Source organism: Bubalus kerabau, chromosome 5, assembly GCF_029407905.1.
Source record: "Bubalus kerabau isolate K-KA32 ecotype Philippines breed swamp buffalo chromosome 5, PCC_UOA_SB_1v2, whole genome shotgun sequence".
Classification (NCBI taxonomy): domain Eukaryota; kingdom Metazoa; phylum Chordata; class Mammalia; order Artiodactyla; family Bovidae; genus Bubalus; species Bubalus kerabau.
In genome coordinates this window covers 63,004,165-63,011,620 of record NC_073628.1, presented here as the reverse complement: position 1 = coordinate 63,011,620, position 7,456 = coordinate 63,004,165, and positions in this window count along the sequence as shown.

The following is a 7,456-nucleotide window of genomic DNA, read 5'->3' as shown; positions in this document are numbered from 1 at the left end:
CATCCATTTATGATAAAAACTCTCCAGAAAGCAGGAATAGAAGGAACATACCTCAACATAATAAAAGCTATATATGACAAAACCACAGCAAACATTATCCTCAATGGTTAAAAATTGAAAGCATTTCCTCTAAAGTCAGGAACAAGACAAGGGTGCCCACTTTCACCATTACTATTCAACATAGTTTTGGAAGTTTTGGCCACAGCAATCAGAGCAGAAAAAGAAATAAAAGGAATCCAAATTGGAAAAGAAGAAGTAAAACTCTCACTATTTGCAGATGACATAATCCTCTACATAGAAAACCCTAAAGACTCCACCAGAAAATTACTAGAACTAATCAATGACTATAGTAAAGTTGCAGGATATAAAATCAACACACAGAAATCCCTTGCATTCCTATACACTAATAATGAGAAAACAGAGAAATTAAGGACACAATTCCATTCACCATTGCAACGGAAAGAATAAAATACTTAGGAATATATCTACCTAAAGAAACGAAAGACCTATGTATAGAAAACTATAAAACACTGGTGAAAGAAATCAAAGAGGACACTAACAGATGGAGAAATATACCATGCTCATAGATTGGAAGAATCAATATAGTGAAAATGAGTATACTACCCAAAGCAATCTATAGATTCAATGCAATCCCTGTCAAGCTACCAACAGTATTCTTCACAGAGCTAGAACAAATAATTTCAAAATTTGTATGGAAATACAAAAAACCTCAAATAGCCAAAGCGATCTTGAGAAAGAAGAATGGAACTGGGGGAATCAACCTGCCTGACTTCAGGCTCTACTACAAAGCCACAGTTATCAAGACAGTATGGTACTGGCACAAAGACAGAAATATCGATCAATGGAACAAAATAGAAAGCCCAGAGATAAATCCACGCACATATGGATACCTTATCTTTGACAAAGAAGGCAAGAATATACAATGGATTAAAGACAATCTCTTTAACAAGTGGTGCTGGGAAAGCTGGTCATCCACTTGTAAAAGAATGAAACTAGAACACTTTCTAACACCTTACACAAAAATAAACTCAAAATGGATTAAAGATCTACATAAGACCAGAAACTATAAAACTCCTAGAGGAGAACATAGGCAAAACACTCTGACATACATCACAGCAGGATCCTCTATGACCCACCTCCCAGAATATTGGAAATAAAAGCAAAAATAAACAAATGGGACTTAAGTAACCTTAAAAGCTGCTGCACATCAAAGGAAACAATTAGCAAGGTGAAAAGACAGCCTTCAGAATGGGAGAAAATAATAGCAAATGAAACAACTGACTAACAACTAATCTCAAAAATATACAAGCAACTCCTACAGCTCAACTCCAGAAAAATAAATGACCCAATCAAAAAATGGGCCAAAGAACTAAATAGACATTTCTCCAAAGAAGACATACAGATGGCTAACAAGCACATGAAAAGATTCTCAACATCATTCATTATCAGGGAAATGAAAATCAAAACCACTATGAGGTACCATTTCACACCAGTCAGAATGGCTGTGATCCAAAAGTCTACAAGTAATAAATGCTGGAGAGGGTGTGGAGAAAAGGGAGCCCTCTGACACTGTTGGTGGGAATGCAAACTAGTACAGCCACTATGGAGAACAGTGTGGAGATTCCTTAAAAAACTGGAAATAGAACCACCTTATGATCCAGCAATCCCACTGCTGGGCATACACACTGAGGAAACCAGAAGGGAAAGAGACACGTGTACCCCAATGTTCATCGCAGCACTGTTTATAATAGCCAGGACATGGAAGCAACCTAGATGTCCATCAGCAGATGAATGGATAAGAAAGCTGTGGTACGTATACACAATGGAGTATTACTCAGCCATTAAAAAGAATACATTTGAATCAGTTCTAATGAGGTGGATGAAACTGGAGCCTATTATACAGAGTGAAGTAAGCCAGAAAGAAAACACCAATACAGTATACTAACGCATATATATGGAATTTAGAAAGATGGTAACAACAACCCTGTGTACGAGACAGCAAAAGAGACACTGATGTATAGAACAGTCTTATGGACTCTGTGGGAGGGGGAGAGGGTGGGAAGATTTGGGAGAATGGCATTGAAACATGTAAAATATCATGTATGAAACGAGTTGCCAGTCCAGGTTTGATGCACGATACTGGATGCTTGGGGCTAGTGCTCTGTGATGACCCAGAGGGATGGTATGGGGAGGGAGGAGGGAGGAGAGTTCAGGGTGGGGAACACATGTATACCTGTGGCGGATTCATTTTGATATTTGGCAAAACTAATACAATTATGTAAAGTTTAAAAATAAAATAAAATTTAAAAAAAACATTAGTATTACATTAGGTAGACATTTCACAGAATTTCAAATTTAGTACATTTTTGGTGATTATGTTTAGTGTTGGAAAGGAGTTTATTAAGATTTTGCAAAAGTAAGGACATTATATCTCTTCCCTTGGGTCTCAAGAGAAAAGACTGTTTTTAAAAGTTTAGATAGCATCCATATTTTCAGTAAATTACTAATTCAGAAAAAATAAGTCATTAATTCATTATTTTACCCAGTGGGCCAGTTGATTGAATTTTAAATTAACCCATTTAAGTTAATATCCCTCTCACACATGCAAACACCTCATCCTCAGTCCTGAATATCAATGAAACAAACTGATGCTGAAGCTGAAACTCCAATACTTTGGCCACCTGATGCAAAGAACCAACTCATTTGAAAAGACCCTGATTCTGGGAAAGATTGAAGGCAGGAGAAGAGGGGATGACAAAGGATAAGATGGTTGGATGGCATCACCGAGTAGATGGACATGAGTTTGAGTAAGCTCTAGGAGTTGGTGACGGACAGGGAAGCCTGACATGTTGCAGTCCATGGGGTCACAAAGAGTCAGACACGCATCAGTGACTGAACTGAATCTCTCTCTTTCTCCTTTTTTTTTTTTTTTTTTGTCTTATTTTTTATTTTTTAACTTTACAATATTTTATTGGTTTTGCCATATATCAACATGAATCCGCCACAGATATACACGTGTTCCCCATCCTGAACCTTCCTCCCTCCTCCCTCCCCATACCATCCCTGGGGTCGTCCCAGTGCACCAGCCCCAAGCATCCAGTATCGTCCATTGAACCTGGACTGGTGACTCGTTTCATATATATTATACATATTTCAATGCCATTCTCCCAAAACATCCCACCCTCTCCCTTTCCCACAGAGTCCAAAGGACTGTTCTATACATCAGTGTCTCTTTTGCTGTCTCATATACAAGGTTATTGTTCAGTTCAGTTCAGTCACTCAGTCCTGTCCAACTCTTCACGATCCCATGAATCACAGCATGCCAGGCCTCCCTGTCCATCACCAACTCCTGGAGTTCACTCAGACTCACGTCCATTGAGTCAGTAATGCCATCCAGCCATCTCATCCTCTGTTGTCCCCTTCTCCTCCTGCCCCCAATCCCTCCCAGCATCAGAGTCTTTTCCAATGAGTCAACTCTTTGCATGACATGGCCAAAGTACTGGAGTTTCAGCTTCAGCATCATTCCCTCCAAAGAAATCCCAGGGCTGATCTCCTTCAGAATGGACTGGTTGGATCTCCTTGCAATCCAAGGGACTCTCAAGAGTCTTCTCCAACATCACAGTTCAAAAGCATCAATTCTTCAGTGCTCAGCCTTCTTCACAGTCCAACTCTCACATCCATACATGAGCATAGGAAAAACCATAGCCTTGACTAGATGGACATTTGTTGGCAAGTAATGTCTCTGCTTTTGAATAAGGTTGGTCATAACTTATCTTTCTAAATTCCATATATATGGGTTAGTATACTCTATTGGTGTTTTTCTTTCTGGCTTACATCACTCTGTATAATAGGCTCCCGGAGAAGACAATGGCACCCCACTCCAGTACTCTTGCCTGGAAAATCCCATGGATGGAAGAGCCTGGTAGGCTGCAGTCCATGGGGTCGCTAAGAGTCGCATACGACTGAGCAACTTCACTTTCACGCATTGGAGAAGGAAATGGCAACCCACTACAGTGTTCTTGCCTGGAGAATCCCAGGGACGGGGGAGCCTGGTGGGCTGCCATATACGGGGTCACACAGAGTCGGACACAACTGAAGTGACTTAGCAGTAGCAGCATAATAGGCTCCATTTTCATCCACCTCATTAGAACTGATTCAAATGTATTCTTTTTAATGGATGAGTAATACTCCATTGTGTATATGTACCACAGCTTTCTTATCCATTCATCTGCTAATGGACATCTAGGTTGCTTACATGTCCTGGCTATTATAAACAGTGCTGCAATGAACATTGGGGTACATGTGTCTCTTTCAATTCTGGTTTCCTCAGTGTGTATATCCAGCAGTGGGATTGCTGGGTCATAAGCCAGTTCTATTTCCAGTATTTTAAGGAATCTCCACACTGTTCTCCATAGTGGCTGTATTAGTTTGCATTCCCACCAACAGTGTAAGAGGGTTCCCTTTTCTCCACACCCTCTCCAGCATTTATTGCTTGTAGACTTTTGGATTACAGCCATTCTGACTGGCATGAAATGGTACCTCATAGTGGTTTTGATTTGCATTTCTCTGATAATGAGTGATGTTGAGAATCTTCTCATGTGTTTGTTAGCCATCTGTATGTCTTATTTGGAGAACTGTATGTTTAGTTCTTTGGCCCATTTTTTAATTGGGTCATTTATTTTTCTGGAATTGAGCTGTAGGAGTTGCTTGTATATTTTTGAGGTTAGTTGTTTGTCAGTTGCTTCATTTGCTATTATTTTCTCCCATTCTGAAGGCTGTCTTTTCACCTTGCTTAGACTTTCCTTTGATGTGCAGAAGCTTTTAAATTTAATTAGGTCCCATTTGTTTATTTTTGCTTTTATTTCCAATATTCTGGGAGGTGGGTCATAGAGGATCCTGCTGTGATGTATGTCGGAAAGTGTTTTGCCTATGTTCTCCTCTAGGAGTTTTATAGTTACTGGTCTTACGTTTAGATCTTTAATCCATTTTCAGTTTATTTTTGTGTATGGTGTTAGAAAATATTCTAGTTTCATTCTTTTACAAGTGGTTGACCAGTTTTCCCAGCAGCACTTGTTAAAGAGATTGTCTTTAATCCATTGTATATTCTTGCCTCCTTTGTCAAAGATAAGGTGTCCATATGTGCGTGGATTTATCTCTGGGCTTTCTATTTTGTTCCATTGATCGATATTTCTGTCTTTGTGCCAGTACCATACTGTCTTGATGACTGTGGCTTTGTAGTAGAGCCTGAAGTCAGGCAGGTTGATTCCCCCAGTTCCATTCTTCTTTCTCAAGATTGCTTTGGCTATTCAAGGTTTTTTGTATTTCCATACATATTGTGAAATTATTTGGTCTAGCTCTGTGAAGAATACTATTGGTAGCTTGATAGGTATTGGATTGAATCTATAAATTGCTTTGTGTAGTATACTCATTTTCACTATATTGATTCTTCCTATCCATGAACATGGTATATTTCTCCATCTGTTAGTGTCCTCTTTGATTTATTTCACCAGTGTTTTATAGTTTTCTATATATAGGTCTTTAGTTTCTTTAGGTAGATATATTCCTAAGTATCTTATTCTTTTCATTGCAATGGTGAATGGAATTGTTTCCTTAATTTCTCCTTCTATTTTCTCATTATTAGTGTATAGCAATGCCAGGGATTTCTGTGTGTTGATTTTATATTCTGCAACTTTACTATATTCATTGATTAGTTCTAGTAATTTTCTGGTGGAGTCTTTAGGGTTTTCTATGAACTGAATCTCTTTGAGGCAATTTGATATTGCACTAATCAAGCTACAGTCTTTTCAGTATCACTGAGAGTGAAAAAGTTGGCTTAAAACTCAACATTTAGAAAACTAAGATCTTGGCGTCTGGCCCCATCACTTCATGATAAATAGATAGTGAAACAATGGAAACAGTGACAGACTTTATTTTGGGGCCCTCCAAAATCACTGCAGATGGTGACTGCAGCCATGAAATTAAAAGACACTTGCTCTTTGGAAGAAAAGTTATGATCAACCTAGGCAGCATATTAAAAACAGAGACATTACCAACAAAGGTCCATGTCGTCAAAGCTATGGATTTTCCAGTAGTCACGTATGGATGTGAGAGTTGGACTATAACAGAAGTTGAACACTGAAGAATCGATGCTTTTGAACTGTGGTGTTGGAGAAGACTCTTGAGAGTCCCTTGGACTGCAAAGAGATCCAACCTGTCCATCCTAAAGGAAATCAGTCCTGATTATTCATTGGAAGGACTGATGCTGAAGCTCTAGGTGACTAGCAAGCTCCATTTCCCATATTTTAAACTACCTTTTCTGAAAGTGAGATATACTTGACTCCCATTTGCTTAATGTACATTAAAAGATAAATTCTACTGTATACAGCCAACAGCCTATGTCCACTTTCACTTCTTCACCACACTCAGTTCAAATTCCCTGCCCCCATCCCAATCTCTTTTTTACCTGGTTGGCTTCTGCCACTTCTGCCAGGCTGCCTCCATCCTGTCCATGTTCTTTCTTCCGGGTTTCCTCCTTCCATGGCATCCTTGCCAGGATGCCTCTGTCCTTGGTCTGTGGTTCATGGTCTCCCATCTCCATGTGAGGTTTGCAGCAGCCCTCCTATGAAGATATGCTCCTCATTGCTCCATCTCTAACACTTCCTCTGGGCTCTCCACCCACTCTCCCCAGGTGTGCAATATTTTTCTAGCCTTCTCCTAATTGTTTTAACCTGAAATAGATTTTAAATGCTGTCATGCAGAGATAGTGGAAACACACCAAATCTGTTAGAGTCAGAACTCTCCTCATTTAAAAAGAGGAGAGTCAAAATGGAAAACACATTATAAGACTGATGAAAGCAGTTTGAAATATGAAGCAATAGAGAATGTTGTGCTCAAAATTTGATAGGAAGGACATGGGTTATAAATTATTTAAAGAGATAACTGAATATAATTTTATTATATATTTGCATTGTATTGCCTTCAAAATATATTTTTGCATACTCTGTGAAAAAAGCTGTCATGTAAGACAACTGTGACAGGTGACTTGAAAAAGAGAAATAATAAATGATCATTTAAATAGTAATACATTTTATATAATAATTTAAAACAGATCAAAGAAAAGGCTGAATGAGATAAAGAGAATGTAATGCAACTAAAAATCTAATGCTTAAAACATGCAATTAACAACTGAAGCTCACAAAATTCAATCAGTAGTGTATTACAAAAAATTCTTTGTGAAAAAACACTCTCACCTTTGTCAACCCCTCTGATAAAATTACAGATTTCATTCTTTGGTTTCTCTGCTACAGCTCACCACCATGCCCCATGAACCCACAGTTATATAAGCATGTGATAAGCATGTTCTTAGGCCTAGTCAATAATAATACTGCAGTCTAGCAATAATGAATGCTAAAAATCCTGCAAACGGCATCCCATG